This window comes from Mytilus californianus, unplaced genomic scaffold, assembly GCF_021869535.1.
Source record: "Mytilus californianus isolate M0D057914Y unplaced genomic scaffold, xbMytCali1.0.p SCAF_5, whole genome shotgun sequence".
Lineage (NCBI taxonomy): Eukaryota > Metazoa > Mollusca > Bivalvia > Mytilida > Mytilidae > Mytilus > Mytilus californianus.
The window spans coordinates 78,625,544-78,644,807 of NW_026262701.1; the positions used below are offsets into that span (position 1 = coordinate 78,625,544).

The 19,264-nt window shown below is 33.3% G+C and overlaps 1 protein-coding gene across 4 annotated transcripts in view; it reads left to right on the forward strand.

Annotated features, from left to right (window-relative positions):
- The window catches only part of LOC127701499 (b(0,+)-type amino acid transporter 1-like), a 79,372-nt gene that overhangs the window by 12,917 nt on the left and 47,191 nt on the right, over window positions 1-19,264 (forward strand). Inside the window, exon 1 of one of the 4 annotated variants that reach the window (XM_052205387.1) lies at window positions 850-982. The exons of 1 other annotated variant lie outside the window; for it this stretch is intronic. The gene's annotated coding sequence lies outside the window, so the exon portion shown is untranslated. Of the gene's footprint in view, window positions 1-849; window positions 983-3,780; window positions 3,933-4,093; window positions 4,141-19,264 lie in introns of those variants that run through there. 2 more of the 4 variants (XM_052205386.1, XM_052205388.1) reach the window with 2 other exon arrangements.

Here is a 19,264-nt window from a genome sequence, read left to right on the forward strand (position 1 = left end):
ATTTTGAGACAATTTCTTCCTTTTCAAAGATTTGCAGAAAGTTGTGTTCTTTATATGTGATGTCATCTGGCATGGTCGCCTTTTTTCATGACATCACAATAGGGAATTCAGAAAAAAGTAAGAAACTTTGACGTCATAATTGAAATTTCGACCAATCATTTGCCGAGAACAGTTATTTCACTACTGGGGAGAACAATTTTATCACAATCGGTTGGGAAATGTGAAAATAGTGAAAAATAAGAGAAAAATAGTTTTACTAACTATTTCATGTTATTTCACATTCTCAACCATAAAACATATTGTTAAGTCAAACAGCCAATAATAAAAATAATTGCAAATTATTTTGTGAAACTAACTTCATCAGCTGGGTTATCAGCTCAACCTAGCTGGGCTTGAAATTTTTTGCTGATCAAGTCAGTATCAAAAACTAAAATTCCATTATTCTATATACCTTTGTATCTTTGACACGTTACTGTTATATTTTTAAAGAATACAATTAGTGGTCTATGAAATATTAGATGTCTGATTAATAATGTTATGTTATACAAGGACATAGAAGGACATTACACTCAAACTACCTGTAAGAATATAAGCCAAATAATGACATTGTCTTTGATAATCTGATTTAACCCATATATTATTATCCCATGGATACATAAATTAGGCCTTTGATAGAGGTATGTCAGTATTTGTAAATTTCTTAGTCCTTTACGTCATAAATTAGTAAATGAATTTCTACAGAATTGAAAGGCTTTAAATCCATCTGTCTGGCATTATGTGCACTTTGTACCTGAGCATTTTAAGCTTATTGCATGCATATCTCTGTAGGGGAGAAAAAACAGTTCATATTTTAACTGAATGCTGGATAAGGTCCAGAAAAAATGTACAATAAGTAGCCTATGAAATAAGTACCTAAACAAACAAATTTTATTTGCTATAGGAAAGTTGAAGATATTGAATATTACCAATCCTATTTCTTAAGGTAAATATATGTGTATGTAGCCATGCTTTTGTTAGAGCTTCATTTTATTAGTTTAAATGACAATTAATATAGGCTTAATGGAAAGTAGTTCTTGCTATGACAGCATGGGCAACAAGAAAGTAATTCCTTTGTTGCAATAACATTGTAGTGACAGTCGGCATCATTCTCAATAGTTATTCTTCACTGAACAATAATAATGTAGATAGCATGTAGGTCCAATGTTGCAGTCATTTCTCCTGTCAGTCCAAAGACATGCATCAAAAAATCTGTAAAATATATCAGAGACAAATTAACAAAAATGGTTTTTAGTAGGACTGTTTTTCATTCCCATTCCTCCTAATAAGTCCCTTTACTCATACTTAGTATAAAGGTTGGCGCCTGTTAAAACATTTAAACCCGCTGCATTTTTATGCACCTGTCCTAAGGAACCTGTTGTCGTTTGTTGGTGTGGTTCATAGGTGTTTCTTGTTTCTCGTTTTTTTATAGATTAGACCGTTGGTTTTCCTATTTGAATTGTTTTACACTAGTCATTTTTGGGCCCTCTATAGCTTGCAGTTCGGTGTGAGCCAAGGCTCCATGTTGAAGGCCTTACTTTGACCTATAATTGTTAACTTTTTATAAATAGTGACTTGGATGGAGAGTTGTCTCATTGGCACTCGTACTACATCTTCTAATTAGTCCCCTCCTGAACAAGTAGAAGCGGACTATAGGTTTGCACTCCATTCGTCTGTCTGTCCATCCATCAGTCCAGCAAATCAGTTTACCACACTTTTTTTCTTTGTGCTTAAAGATATTGATTTGATATTTGGTGTATTGTTTTATCATGACAAGTTTCAGATCAACTTCGAATTTTGTTCTGGTCTGATGATTTTGTGCAGAGTTATGGTCCTTGGACTTAGAAAATTCACTCAAATAATCAGTTTTCCGCACTTTTTTTTTTCATGCTTGAAGATATTGATTTGGTAGTATATAGTTTTATCATGAAGTTAGAATTTAGTTCCAGTCTGATGATTTTGTGCAGAGTTATGGTCCTTGGACTTACAAAATTCACTCAAATAATCAGTTTTCTGCACTTTTTTTTATACCCTGCTTTAAAAAAGTGGTGGTATACTGTTTTGCCTCTGTCTGTCTGTCCATCTGTCAGTCTGTCCATCCGTCAGTCCATCCATCTGTCCGTCCGTCTGTCCCATGAATATTTTCGTCGCATCTTTCTCAGGAACTTACATGACAAAGATTTCTGAAATTTAGTTTCAGGGTTTATATAAGTCAGCTATACTGTGTGATATGTTTTCAGATTCATCACTCAACAACTTCCTGTTTACCGAACACTTGTATCATTTTACACAATAGCCAAGTTGAAAATTTTCGTCACATTTTTCTCAGGAACTACAATACAAGGATTTCTGAAATTTGGTTTCAGGGTTTATATAAGTCATCTCTACCGTGTGATGCGTTTTCAGATTCATCACTCAACAACTTCCTGTTTACCGAAATATTTGGGTAGGGGTATCATCAGTGAGCAGTAGCTCACTGTTTCACTTGTTCGTCATGCTTGAAGATAATTATTTGGTAATTGGTGTATTGTTTTATCATGACAAGTTACAGATCAAGTTCGAATTTTGTTCCGGTCTGATGATTTTGCACAGAGTTATGGTCCTTGAACTTAGAAAATTCACTCAATGACAAGTTATAGATCAAGTTAGCATTTTGTTCCAGTACAATGAATTTTTAACCTGTAGGGGACTATGTATTGCCATGCTTTACTCTCGGAATGGTTGTTTATATTAGTATAATTGTTTGTCATCCTGTATAGTTGATCATACAATACCACAATTCTGATTTGACCATTTAATTACAAGAGTTATGGCATATTGTAGCATGATGACACCTTATGAATATTAATTTGCCTGAAAACTTTCAATATTATTATTATTACTTAGTATCATTAGTGGTCAATTTGTGTAATACTATGCTAACCCTAATGTTGTTTTGACAATTTTTGCTATAGTTGGGAGACTTTTACCATTTTATTATCTGTTGTAGTATAAGGACACCTTGTGAACACTATTTTCGTAAACCAGTTTGCTTGATAGCTCAGTTTGCTTTGTCAAATTTTGCAGGGGTCACAGGACTGGCCATTTTTGCATAATGACATTCCTATGAGACCATAACTATTCTTAGCTTTCATACATAGTGTGATTGTTTATCAATATGTGAATTGCTTGAATTATGGGACTTAGACCATTAGGCCAAAACAATATACACACTTGGCCCCTGCTTCCATGCAGACAAAAAATAGAGTAGGTTTTTAGGTGGGTAGGTAGGTAAAATATATATGTTTGATTATTTTGTATTTTACATAAACTATATAGGGTATATCAAACATTGGTTCATTTAAAACACAATATATATTTATGTTTTATAACCAATCATATTATGGACATTTTATTATTACAATATACCTCAATCAACCTAACAGATATGACAGCATGTAATGTTTTGACATACTTTGCATGCCTTTTCAATTCAATTCAATAACATAGTGTGATATAGAAACTAAGGAAGACATACATTGCTGTTTAAAAAGGCAGATGTGAAAATTGTAAGGTATCGGTCAATGATTAAATGTAACACTTAGATTTGATATATATAAAAACATGTTAAAATTTTTTCAATGGAACAAAATTTTCATTTAAGAAATTATGAAATATGATAGCTCCCTTTTAAAAGAAATTTAAATGCCAGCTACAATGGTATCTAGCATGTATGTATAGTTTTTGATCAATTAATGGTTGTTTGATAGCAATGAGTATTGATTTGTCTGTTAACCATTCCTGCCAATTACAAAGATATTTTGTGTGTGCTATCTATCTCGTCTGTGTAAGAGTGTTAGTATTGTTTGTCAAGGTTTCAATATATGTAGAGGACAAATGAACAGTTACATGTTATGGTAAGTTTTTTTTCAGTAAATTTTATTTATTTTCCAAGTATATAATGGGAACATATGTTTTGAATTTGACATTCCTCAAAACTGACAGGGGTTAAAGATCTGATGCAATCCTTAAAGGTTAAGGTTGAATATAGAATTCACAATGTGTTAATTTAATTCATTTGTACTATAATATCATTCATTAATTTGAAAAAATTAAGAAAACAAGGTAGGTCTATTATTATATAGTTAATTAGTGCTTGTGGGCTGTAAGGAGGCAGGTAAGATATGTTAAAGGCACCACACCCCTTTCCAATTCTTACATAATTAATACACACCTTTATATCAATGAAAGGAAATATTGGAAAAGTGTTAATTTGCCAGCTACCCCAGAACACTGGTTCACCATAAATAAATTAAAAAAAATATGGATTTTAATCTTTATTAATTAGGCTATAATTTTATGATACGTATCAATTATGCCCCCAATTCTAGTCAAGTTGGGCATGAAACTTGATTTGCATATGGTTGTTGGAAACGTAGTTCAGTACATATCATACCGGAATCACAGGGGTGCTCGGAGATGATGTTTGTAAATAGTATAATCATCTATATCCTCTGTATCATATTTCATTAGCATGCCTTCTCTATCTCTCTTTCCCACCGCATGTTAAGGTAGTCACACACAAATGTATATTGAGAGCAGTAAAATTAGATTTTAGAAATGATTTCGTCTTTTATTAGTCCCCCAAGGACGTTGAATCAGTAGAGATTTTAAATAACCAAAACTATATTGAAAAAAAAGATACATTTAAAAGAATTGCTTGAGAAATTTATGACGTAGGATGGGCATATTTATCTACGTCATTTGGACACTGGGGGATAGTTTTCTCATTGGTAATCATGCCACATTTCAGTATTTATGCGATGGGTTTATTATTAACCAGATCATTTGAAAGAAGAACTAGTAATTAATAAAACCCTTAATAAAATTTGAATCTCACGTTAAAAAAGGCATTTAGTTCATGTATGTAAAGACTGGTCTTAGTATAAATGTTTTAAAAAAGTTAATCTTCCTATAATTTTATCATAATTTCAATAGTCAGGAACAAGTTAGAGGAAATGTAAAGATATTGATCAAGAATAGCCAGATTAAAATGAAACTGAAATGTTGTTGATAAAATTTCCAGTTGCAAGTTTCAAAAGATTAAAATGGATTGATTAGTGTTTTACTATTTAACGTCCATTGGAAAATATTACATGCATATCAAGACTAGATACAAATATGAATGCTGTGTTGTACAAAACAGATAAGTTGAGCCAAATTTTTAACGTACTATTTCACAAGGTAACAGTTAGCATACTTGTTCACAAGGTAGTAACATACTAACAGTTAACATACTAGTTCACAAGGTAACAGTTAACAGACTAGTTCACAAGTAACAGTTTACATACTAGTTCACATATAACAGTTAACATACTAGCTCACAGGGTAACAGTCTAACGCATTTATCTTGACTCAGAGCCAACCAGTCTTTGCTCTTACTCCTAATTGAAATGCTTCATGATTGGTGGAGAAGCATCAAGAATTTCCTTGCTGGGGGTCGAACACAAAACTTTAACACTGATGGGAGCACACTACGATGAGACCTGACTGCGGTGGTTTAAATATATAAGAAAATCCAACAAAATATATGAGATTCCTTTAATATCTCTACACAGTTTTAAGAACATGCAGTTATGACTATGAACATTTAATATTTCATTTAAATGTAAAAAAAAAATAGTGAATTGTTTTATGTGCATATAGTCATGCTGTCCATGAAGGGCCCTTAATTGGAACAATAAATATTCTTATTCTTATTTTCAAGTCAACCTTTCTGGGGGAAGAACACAAAACCTCTAACACTGAGGTGAGCACACTACTATGAGACCTGGTGACTGCGGTGCTTTAAATATATAAGAAAATCCAACAAAATATATGAGATTCCTTTAATATACATGATAGTGTATTCTCTACACAGTTTTATGAACAGATATGACTAATGGTAAAAGTATGTAAACAAATTCAAAATATTTTATTGATTGATGTAACATATGTGTTGTATAAATTGTAAACACTGAATTACAGCAACCAGGAATTTTGAAAGAGTTGATGTAATTCCAGAAAATTGAATTCAAAAATTTTTCTTCTAAAAATGATATATTTTTCAATCTAAGGAGGGGTGGGGTTTGTGGGGGTACACCTTCTTTGCCCCCCTTGTATCCACCACTAGCAAAAGCAGATATATTAAAATATGTATTTATCAGATTGTACAAAAAATAAAAGGTATAATATAAATGTATTCTATCTGAACATTTATGATAAAATGATCAAACTGAAAAAAATATGTTCAACCAAACAATCGATTACATTATTGATTGATTGCTGGTATTTAAAACCACCTTCAACACACTAAGCTACATCATGGTGGTTAGTTTTTATTGGTGACAGAATCTGAAGTCCCCGGAGAGAACCATGACATCCACAGGAAAAAAGGTAATCCTAGTCGATAAAAATCAAGAGTCGAACTCACCTTGCCATGAGTATGGTTCAAACTCGTAACCTCAGGCTAGTGATCATTTTAGATTGAAACTTGAAACCATTACAAAGATCTTATATAAAAATAAGGTGATGGGGTATATCTTGGGGATCATATAGAGGATTTAATACAAGTGATATTTATATAAAATGATATCAATGATACAGGCACTTCAAATGGTTAAAAACATGACCAAAATAGGATGAATTTTCAGAATTCTGGCCTATTTTTCTCTGAAAAAGGGCCAAAATAATGTTTGACCTGGGAAAGATGGACATAAGCATCGTACAAAGTACAAATAAACAGCTTATTGATTGTTGATTGACTTGCATCAAATTTTGAAATTGGCTAAAACAAGTTCACAAAACATCAATTGATTACATAGGTACTGAAAAGTGGACTAACTTTAGAAGGTCTGCAAAGTGGAAAATTTATATTTTCACTTGAAATCTAAATTGTTGGGAAACATGTCTCTTCCAAAGAGTTGTTTTAGTTCAGGTTTCTTAACATGTAGAGAGAATCATAGCTGTGTTGACAGATTTAGAGGGTTTTTCAGGTGGACCGGGCCCCCCCTTTTGTGGGAAAAACTTGGTGGATTTTATAGGGAATCACTGAAGCATGACTGGAGCGGGCCCCCTCTTTAGCAGTCAGTGGGCCCCTTCTTATGAAAATTTCTGGATCCGCCACTGGTTGAAGCTCTCTCAACAAATGCCTTGGATGTCTTCAGTCAGTCTGTTAACAAAAGTTTAGCCCTGAAGATCTGCCTACGTGCAGGTAATCTGATCAACAGTATGTAGCTAATCATAAAACCACAAACAAAAGTGTGGATAATATACTTTTATTACTTTTAGATGACAGGTAAAACATTCTTCAATAGGACAATTCTTTGCCTACGTGATGGTAGACCAATACGGTAAAGGAGGAGTTTGTTTGGACATAAAAAGAAATAATATCTGTGATACTATAAAATGTATTGAAATCCACTCTTTAGGTTTGATCATTCCTTGTACACTCATTGTATGAGTGCAATAGGGCTGACTATTTTAATGTTTCTTTCCAAGGTGACCTTTAATAACTTGATAGAATTATTGATAAAGTTAAAAAAAAATGTTAGTTATCAGATAAAATTTTTGAATAAGTTATAAAACATTTATTAGTTGATGATATTGACAGACTTTTGTAGGTCGAGTATCACTACTGAGGAATATGTACTTATCAAGAATGTGTTATATGATGCAATACAAAAATGAAACCTTCAATCATTAAAAGTAGAACTAAATCAATAATAGAAAGTTGACTTCTTAGAAAACAAATATAGTAAAAACAACAATCCAATTTATTGGATGACGTAAGTTTATTGGCTCAATTACTCCTATAAATATAGCAATGATTTCTTGTTTTTAATATCATGTCTACTTGAAAGTATGAAGCAATTCAGTTGATTGACAATATTGAAATGAGAGTTTTACTTGTAAAGATATTTTCAAGATTAGCACAAGAACAGCCAGTATTAGTATTACTGGTCTAATGATTTATAAATTCAAATTGGTGAAAGCATTTTTATACGCTTGTCTACACGCTTGTCTACAGGTATTATGGTATACTGTTGTAGTGTCCGTCCGTCTTCAACATGTCAGACAATAACTCAAAAACGCTTTAACCAATTTGCATGAAACTTTGGTGAATTGTTTATATCTATTGATGTGAGATCTGTTTCGATTATTATAAATTTTGGATTTTGCGTTTCTGAGTAATGGGGTTTTATTCATTAAAAAGGGGGATTTTCCAATTTTCGGACAATAATTCAATAATGCCTTGAGCAGTTTTCATGAAACTTTGTTGAATTGTTTATATCTATTGATGTGAGCTCCATTTCGATTTTTATAAATTTTAGATTTCACGTTTCCGAGTTATTGGGTTATATATTCATTAAAAAAGGGGGATTTTCCAGTTTTCAGACAATAATTCAAAAAAGCTTTGAGCAGTTTTCATGAAACTTTTATGAATTGTTTATATCTATTGACGTGAGCTCCCTTTCGATTTTTATGAATTTTAGATTTTACGTTTCTGAGTTATGGGTTTTTTTCATTAAAAAAGGAGGATTTTCCAGTTTTCAGACAATAACTCAAAAGTTCTTTGAGCAGTTTTCATGAAACTTTGGTGACTGGTTTATATCTATTGAAATAACCTCCTTTTAGTTTTTATAAATTTCTGATTTGACATTGAGGAGTTATGGAACTTTATTCTTTGAAAAAGCAACAGGCATATCATGCACTCATGGCACAGCTGTTTATTTCATTACACAATGAATTTTCTTATCTTTTGCTAGCCAGTGGTTATGATATGGCTCCCCCTCTTCTTGAGGGGACCAAATTGTAACCCTTGGTACAGGAAAATGGAAATTCCTATGATACAGTCAAAGATTACAATTTTTAACTCTGAATTTAATCTAGAAGCGACTCTGTAAATAGATGGCATTTAACAATAGACCGATTAAATTTTACTTTAGAATCTTATTTCTGAAAATTAATCTGTAACTTATTTGGGAAAATGAATTGCTCATGGATTTAAACTCAGGAATGTAACATTTTATCCCTATGGTACATACAGTGTAGGCTTGAATCTGACAAAAAGTTTTTTTTCGATCATATGAAAAATATTACAGACAAGACAAAATAGCAAAAAAGACAGATTATTACCTTATTGTCTTTCCGACCTATAAATGTTTTTTTCCACTCCAACACCTTACCTACCATAAAGATCTTTTGGTCATTTTTGAACAAGCACTATTAAAGACAGACTCTTGAAACAAGTTAAAACCTTTGGGGAAAAAATATATTTCCCTACCTACCACCCCTTAGCATGTTAGTGGAAACACACGTATTATCTTGTTTGGCCTCATGTGTTAAACACTGTTTCATTTTTTTCTTTTTCTTGTTTTTGTGATATATAAATGACAAAGATTTCCTGTTTACTGAATGATCAATTATTTCATTGTTGATATTGATATGAATAAAAGGTCTGTTAGGTTTACATCAATTACACAACAACATTCAAAGTCAAGGAAGATTTTTGTTTTTTCATACTGCACTTATATATTAATTTGAGTTTTTTTTTTCAGTATTTACACAATTTTATACAAATTTTAGTTATTATTCCACAAGATTAGAATCTGTCAACATTCAAAACTCATTTTAATGTCATATCAAATCAGTTTTTGTCATTTAATTCACACTAAGGGGTACTTAAACTAGACACCATACAAACCAATAATTAGGCCATGAATTAATGCTCTGTTTCTTTCTTTATTAGTAAATCATTCCTTGGCACTTTGTCATGAGCTGTCCTGTTTTGTTATAATGACATTGACATAGTTATGACTTTGGAGCTGGTTTGGTTTAAATTTTTAAAAGGACATTTTATTGCAGTTTACAAAATCATTAGATAAATTTTATTTCCAATAGAGGACCCATTATGGGCATAATCAGTACAGTGTCGTTTCCATGGTAACCAAAGCGTTTTAATAAATCAAAGTTATGTTTTTATACGACCGCAAAAAAATTTTTGTGGTCGTATATTGGTATGACGTTGGCGTCGTCGTCCGAAGACACATTAGTTTTCGCACTCTAACTTTAGTTTAAGTGAATGGATCTCAATTAAATTTTACCATAAGGTTCAAAACCACAAAAGGAAGGTGGGGATTGATTTTGGGGGTTATGGTACCAACAGTTAAGGAATTAGGGGCCAAAAGGGGCCAAAAATAAGCATTTTTGTAACTTCCAGACATAACTTGTGTGTAAGTGTATGGATCTCTCTGACATTGTACCACAAGGTTCCATATCACAAAGGGAATGCTGGGATTGATTTTGGGGGTAATTGGCTCCAAATTTAAGGAATTAAGGGCCAAAAAGGGGCAAAAAACAAGCATTTTTCTAGTTTCATGACAATAACTTGTGTGTAAGTCTATGGATCTCTCTGACATTGTTTCACAAGGTTCCATATCACAAAGGGAATGCTGGGATTGATATTGGGGTTAATTGCCTCCAAATTTTAGGAATTAGGGGCCAAAACACAAGCATTTTTCTAGTTTCATGACAATAACTTGTGTGTAAGTGTATGGATCTTTATGAAATTGTACTACAAGGTTCCATATCACAAAGGGAAAGCTGGAATTGAGTTTGGGGGTAATAACCCAAAACGTTTAGGAATAAGGGGCCAAAAAGGTGCCAAAAATAAGCATTTTTCTAGTTTCCAGACAATAACTTGTGTTCAAGTGTATGGATCTCTCTGAAATTGTACTGCAAGGTACCATACCACAAAGGAAAGGCTGGGATTGAGCTTGGGGGTGATGAATCATAAGGGGGTTCAAAAAATTTGGGGGGGGGATTTTTTTTTCCTTTTTTTTCTTTAAAATTTTCCATTTTAAATTGGTTATTTCTGATTTATATATATAAAAGCAAATAATAATGATATGGTTTGAATAGGTAAATTAAAAATTTTTTAAGTTCTTAGACCACTTTCATTCTGTGTCAGAAACCTATGCTGTGTCAAATATTTAATTACAATCCAAATTTCAGTGCTGTATCAAGCTTGAATGTTGTGTCCATACTTGCCCCAACTGTTCAGGGTTCGACCTCTGCGGTCGTATCAAGCTGCGCCCCAGCGGAGCATTTTATTCAATATATATTAGGAGGTCCTTCATATTTAAGTCTTCCAAACGAAGTTTGGGAAGACTTATTGTTTTTGCTCAGTTCTTATTATTAGGTCTTTCCACTTTTCTGTGGAAAGACCTATTGGTTTTCTTCTGATTATTATTATTATTTTTTTCTTCTTCCGCCACTTTTTTCTGACGGTGCTTTTTTGTTTCGCAAGATGTCGCTTAGATTTTTTGTGTATGATATCGAACAGTTATTGCAATTTTGAAACTGACCCTGTTTAGCCGAATACTTTTTATTGTAAGAGTTATCTCCCCAAACACTGTTTTTCTTGTGTACGCATCTCCTTTGCAACCATAAAAGATTATGACAAATTTATGTCTCCAATTTGTTCGTTATATCCTCAGGATCTTAAGAATAATTTTGACCGAAGCGGTCCAGAAACTCTATATGAGAGTTATTTCCCCTTCTGTATTTAAAATAAGTAAAATGTAATTGTAATTAGTAAACCATAAGTGATAGGGACCTAGGGTCTTTTGATTTGAGGTCCTTGGTCCAAAAATAAGAAAAAAAAGGGTCAAGGTCAAAGGTCAAGGTCATTTTTATACGACCGCAAAAAAATTTTGAGGTCGTATATTGGTATGACCTTGGCGTCGTCGTCGTCGTCCGGCGTCGTCGTCCGAATACACAATGGTTTTCGCACTTTACTTTAGTTTAAGTGAATGGATCTCTATGAAATTTTACCATAAGGTTCAATACCACAATAGGAAGGTGGGGATTGATTTTGGGGGTTATGGTACCAACAGTTAAGGAATTAGGGGCCAAAAAGGGGCCGAAAATAAGCATTTTTGTAACTTCCAGACATAACTTGTGTGTAAGCATATGGATCTCTTTGACATTGTACCACAAGATTCCATATCACAAAGGGTCAATGCTGGGATTGATTTTGGGGTTAATTGCCTCAAAATTTTAGGAATAAGGGGCCAAAAGGGGGCAAAAAACAAGCATTTTTCTAGTTTCATGACAATAACTTGTGTGTAAGTGTATGGATCTTTCTGAAATTTTACTACAAGGTTCCATTTCACAAAGGGAAAGCTGGAATTGAGTGTTGTGGTAATTGCCCAAAACGTTTAGTAATAAGGGGCCTAAAAAGGGGTTTAAAATGAGCATTTTTTAGTTTCTAGACAATAACTTGTGTTCAAGTGTATGGATCTCTCTAAAATTGTATTACAAGGTACCATACCACAAAGGCAAGGCTGTTATTGAGCTTGGTTTGGGGGGAAAGGGGGGTGGGGGTGATGAATCATAAGGGGGGCGGGGGTCAAAAAAGGGGTAATTTTTTTTTTTCCTTTTTTTTTTGTTTAAAATTTACATTTTAAGTTAGTTATTTTTTATCACGAAGAGAAAGTAGGAATTGAGTTTTGGGGTTAATTGCTCAAACATTTATGAATAAGGGGCCAAATATTGGTCGAAAATAAGGATTTTTTTAGTTTGCAACAAAAACTTGTGTTCAAGTGTATGGATCTCTGTGAAATTGTATTGCAATGTACCATACCACAAATTGAAGGTTGTGATTGAGGTGGGGGATGATGAATCAAAAGGGGGTTGAAAAAATGTGTGGGGGGTAGGTTTTTTTTTTTTCCTTTTTTTTTCTTTAAAATTTTCCATTTAAAGATGGTTGTTTCAGATTTATATATGAAAGAAAATAATAATGATACGGTTATATATCATGAGGAATTGAAATTTAAAATTATGTATATTGGAAATTTAGGTTACATTGGAAAGTAATAATTGGATTTGGGGGGGGGGGTTATGGCTCTAATGTTTAAGGAATAAGGGGAAAAAAGGTTAAAAAACAAGGGTTTCCATTTTAATAGACAAATAATTGAGTAAAGAACATTATTTAAAAGCAGTGTAAGGTTGGTAATTCAAACTCATTTAAATATCTCATCTACACTGCTTTTAAATTATGTAAATTGGAAATTTGCCAATAACTTTATTGTTAATAAATGCATTGGAAATTTGCCAACAATTTTAGTGTAATAAACTTCATTGGAAATTTGCCAATATAAAATTTTGCTGATGAAGGTTTTTTGTTTACCTTTAGCCTTGACTATGAAGTCATTTTTTATTTTTATAGCCTTATGATGTAGTTGAATTATTTAATACTTTTATGATGTGTTTAAATGGGGTTTTATCATGTTTATGGTTGCAAATTTATTGTTTTAGTATAATAAACTCCATTTAAAATTTGCCAATAAAAAAAAATTTTGTTTATTTTTAGCTATGATTATGATGTCATTTTCTATTTTACTTTTATGGTTGCAAAGAAATTTTTATTTTTAGATATTACTGTTAAATGATGCTGATGAAGGTTTTTGCTATGTTTAGCCATGACTATGATGTCATTTTCTATTTTAATATCTGTTATGATGTATTTAAATGGGCTTTTATGGTAACAAAGGAATTTTATTTTTAGATATTACTATAAAATGTTGCTGATGCTGATTAAGGATTTTGTTTATTTTTAGCCATGACTATGATGTCATTTTCTTTTTTAATACCTTTATGATGTAATTTCCATTTTTAGATATTACTGTTAAATGATGCTGATTAAGGGTTTTTTGCTATGTTTAGCCATGACTATGATGTCATTTTCTATTTTAATATCTTTATGATGTATTTAAATGGGCTTTTATGGTTACAAAGGAATTTTATTTTTAGATATTACTTTAAATGTTGCTGATTAAGGATTTTTGTTTATTTTTAGCCATGACTATGATGTCACTTTCTATTTTAATACCTTTATGATGTATTTAAATGGGCTCCCATGTATTTAGATTTTTGATTATTTATACATGTTACCAAATTGGTCCACATTGAACAAAAACGGTCCAAATTTCAACTTTATTACATTACATCAAACATTGAATTCTACATATTCTTTGATATATTGAAATTAACAAACAATTTAGTTTATGGATATTCCACCATAATAGGTAAATTAAATTTTTTCCAGTTCTTACACCACATTCATCCTGTGTCAGAAACCTATGCTGTGTCAAATATTTAATGACAATCCAAAGTCATAGCTGTATCAAGCTTGAATTTTGTGTCCATACTTGCCCCAACTGTTCAGGGTTCGACCTCTGCGGTCGTATCAAGCTGCGCCCCAGCGAAGCATTTTATTAAATTGGATTTTGGCTTATTTTCACCTCTTTTCAAACACGATATAAGATATCGACAACATATTTTTACTAAATTGTTTGTTGCGACATGTCGTAAAACATACATATCGGTTTAAAGGGTACGCTTACATCAAATTAGAGTTTTCTCCCCTCTTTTATTTAAAAATATGCATATGGTGATATAACTCATGAACCAAATATAATTAAGTCCTAGGGTCTTTTGATCTTAGGTCCTTGGTTGATGACCTTGAAATTGAGCTCAAGGTCATAGGTTAAATTGACGTTCTAGATTTTGACCTTTGCTTTTACCTCATATGTATACATGATAAATCCATGGGACTTTTTGCATTAGGTTTCAAGCCATTTAACCTTAGAAAAGCCAACCGGAAGTGACCTTGTGTAAACCGGAAGTAGCTTTTTTTTGTACTTAATTAATGTACAAATTTATAGAACCAGATATTTTTGGCATCAGTGTCAATTAAACGTTTGAATAATACCGGAAGTAACATTTTTCAAACAGGAAGTAACAAATTATCTCCCTTATTTAAAAAGTATTGTATAGAAACCATATATTTTTGGAATCAGCGTACAATAAGCTATCATTTGAAGCTGGAAATGACATTTTAAAACGAATTTTACTATTTTCATATTAAAATACATGTTTTTTTGTGGAAAGACCTTCAATTGTTCTCTGAACAATTGGTTTTTAATTATTATTATTCTTCTTCCGCCGCTTTTAAATTTGAACTTGTCCGCACCCGTTCTCCAAAACCGCTTGTCAGATTAACTTAGGGTTTCACAATATGTTAGACTAACATGTCTAGTGGTGCAATCAGGGTTTTGTTTGTGCAATGGGGTTTATAAAGGGGTACTTTGAGGGGCAAAAAGAAAAGAGGGTTTTACTATAGAACCCTATGGGATTTTATTTTTTTTAATTTTCAAATGATTATAAATTGAAAACCGTTTGTGATAGACACAATCTTTTTAATTGAAAATGTTCTAAATGATAAAGCCCATTAAATGAAATACAGGGTTAGTCCCCAGGGGTCACCCCCACCCCCTGCCATTTAAGAAAGTTCTAATACCTTGTAAGTGGTCAAGATCCCCACCCCTAAACCATATATATTCTGGTTTGTCATGCTAAGATGGTTTGAATGATATACAGGGTTAGTCCCCAGGGGTCATCCCGACCCCCTGCCATTTGAGAAAGTTCTAATATCTTGTAAATGGTCAAGATCCCCACCCCTAAACCATATATATTCTGGTTTGTTATGATAAAGCACAGCAAATGTAATACAGGGTTAGTCCCCAGGGGTCACCCCCACCCCCTGCCATTTAAGAAAGTTCTAATATCTTCTAAGTGGTCAAGATCCCCACCCCTAAACCATGTATATTCTGGTTTGTCATGCTAAGATGGTTTGAATGATATACAGGGTTAGTCCCCAGGGGTCATCCCGACTTCCTGCCATTTGAGAAAGTTCTAATATCTTGTAAATGGTCGAGATCCCCACCCCTAAACCATATATATTCTGGTTTGTCATGATAAAGCACATCAAATGAAATACAGGGTTAGTCCCCAGGGGTCACCCCCACCCCCTGCCATTTAAAAAAGTTCTAATATCTTGTAAGTGGTCAAGATCCCCACCCCTAAACCATATATATTCTGGTTTGTCATGCTAAGATGGTTTGAATGATATACAGGGTTAGTCCCCAGGGGTCATCCAGACCCCCTGCCATTTGAGAAAGTTCTAATATCTTGTAAATGGTTGAGTTCCCCACCCCTAAACCATATATATTCTGGTTTGTCATGATAAAGCACATCAAATGAAATACAGGGTTAGTCCCCAGGGGTCACCCCCACCCCCTGCCATTTAAGAAAGTTCTAATATCTTCTAAGTGGTCAAGATCCCCACCCCTAAACCATATATATTCTGGTTTGTCATGATAAAGCACATCAAATGAAATACAGGGTTAGTCCCCAGGGGTCACCCCACCCCCTGCCATTTAAGAAAGTTCTAATATCTTCTAAGTGGTCAAGATCCCCACCCCTAAACCATATATATTCTGGTTTGTCATGCGAAGATGGTTTGAATGATATACAGGGTTAGTCCCCAGGGGTCATCCAGACCCCCTGCCATTTGAGAAAGTTCTAATATCTTGTAAATGGTTGAGATCCCCACCCCTAAACCATATATATTCCTGTTCGTCATGTAATGAACATTTGAATGACGTATAGGGCCAGTCCCCAGGGGTTCATCCCCACCCCCAATGTTCTAGTATCTTGTAAATGGTCGAGATCCCCACCCCTAAACCATATATATTCTGGTTTGTCATGCCAAGATGATTTGAATGATATACAAGGTTAGTCCCCAGGCATCACTAATGCATATAACTTTACTGGACCAAACCAATTTTCACTGGACGTTGCCCAATGTCAGGCGACCCTGGGAATTACGAATTATGGGAGCTTCGTTTGGGAGACTTCGTAACAGCATCCTGTTACAATCATTTCTTGTTATGTATAAATTTAAAAAATCTGTAACCATGCATTTCCAGCTAATTTTGGTCTTTACAGATAATTGCTTTTAAGTCCTTTGTCGTGGCTGATGCATATGAACTAATCATATTGTTGTCCATGTGCAGGAGTCACCATGGGCAGGTGCAAGCAAATACACACAAATATGAATATTTAAACACTTTACAACACAAGCATAAACTCAAAAAGGATTACTTAATAATAATAGTCCTCCTCGCGGCTAATGCACATGGACAAGGTTATTATGCAGTTATCCAAATGCAGGAGTCTGCAAGGGCAGATGCTTAAAGGACATAGTGACATGTTTTGTAAAATTTTTGTGCAAAAATTATTTGGATCATAATGCAGCCTCTAGCATGACTTGTCCCAATGCTCTGAGAATAAATACACAAAATTACATAGAAAACATTTTGAGCATTTTCCATTATATCGTATGTTCTAAAGCAAGTATACAGTTTCATATAATTAAGACCAAGAGCCCATTTGATTCCACTCGTGGTCGTTTAATACATCTTTTTCTTACATTTGTTGGTTAACTTTGACATCGTTCACATAAACGATGTACGCACAAAATAGTCATGTAGTTGTTGATTGTTTATCATTGAGAGGTATAAACGATGCATTTGTTTCTGCATCTTTCGTTAAACTAATTATGAGCACCTGTTGTTTTAGCTAAGTCCTGGTCATTCATTTCCTGCACTTTTACCTGTTGGTTTATAGTGTGTGTATGTAATCTATATCTGTCTCACTAAACAGGGTTGATAAAGGTCATTAAACAATGCATTTGTTTCTAGCAGCTTAATGTCTACTAAACGATAGTCATTGATGACAAATTTTCTGGTTCGAAACAAATGCACTCCAAATTAACAGTTATATTTTAGTTTTGACACCTAACAAAATGATGTGTACTAAAACAAGTTTATTGCTTCATATAAACCTAAGCAAGTCTACAGTTATGACATGTTATAAAATCATGTGTACTGAAACAAGTTTATTGCTTCATATAATCATAATCAAGTCTATAGTTTTGACACCTTACAAAATCATGTGTAATAAAGCAAGTTTATTGCTTCATAATCTAAAGCAAGTGAATAGTTATGATATCTTACAAAATCATGTGTAATAAAGCAAGTTTATTATACCCCACGCAACGAGTTGCGGAGGGTATAATGTTTTTGACCCGTCCGTCCGTCTGTCCGTCAGTCCGTCAGTCCTGTTTCTTGTCATCGCAACTCCTCTCAAACCACACAACAGAATTTCACGAAACTTTTTTAGATAATAAGGACATACTATGTAGTTGTGCATATCAACAGGAAATTACGATTCAATTCTTTTTCCCAGGAGTAAAGCCCCTTTGAACTTATTTGCCAATATACTACTGCAACAGTTTGTCATCGCAACTCCTCTCCAACCACACCACAGAATTTCATGAAACCTTTTAGATAATAAGGACATACTACGTAGATGTGCATATCGACAGGAAATTATGATTCAATTTTTTTCCCAGGAGTTACGCCCCTTTGAACTTATTTGCCAATATACTACTGCAACAGTTTGTCATCGCAACTCCTCTCCAACCACACAACAGAATTTCATGAAACCTTTTCAGATAATAAGGACATACTACGTAGATGTGCATATTGACAGGAAATTAGGATTCAATTTTTTTTCCAGGAGTTATGCCCCTTTGAACTTATTTGCCCAATATACTACTGCAACCTTTTGTCATTGCAACTCCTCTCAAACCACACAACAAAATTTCATGAAACCTTTTCAGATAATAAAGACATACTACGTAGATGTGCATATCGACAGGAAATTACGATTCAATTTTTTTTCCAGGAGTTACGCCCCTTTGAACTTATTTGCCCAATATACTACTGCAACCTTTTGTCATTGCAACTCCTCTCAAACCACACAACAGAATTTCATGAAACTGTGTAGATAATAAGGACATACTATGTAGATGTGCATATTGACAGGAAATTATATGATTCAATTTTTTTTTCTGATACAATTTTTTTTTCTTACACTTATTTTATTTCTCCAATGACAATGTGGGGACGTGGGGTATGTGAGCACGCTCACTAAGGTTCTTTAGTTGCTTCATAATCTTAAGCAAGTCTACAGTTATGACACCTTACAAAATCATGTGTAATAAAGCAAGTTTATTGCTTCATAATCTAAAGCAAGTGTACAGTTATGACACCTTACAAAATCATGTGTAATAAAGCAAATTTATTGCTTCATAATCTTAAGCAAGTCTACAGTTATGACACCTTACAAAATCATGTGTAATAAAGCAAGTTTATTGCTTCATAATCTATAGCAAGTGTACAGTTATGACACCTTACAAAATCATGTGTAATAAAGCAAATTTATTGCTTCATAA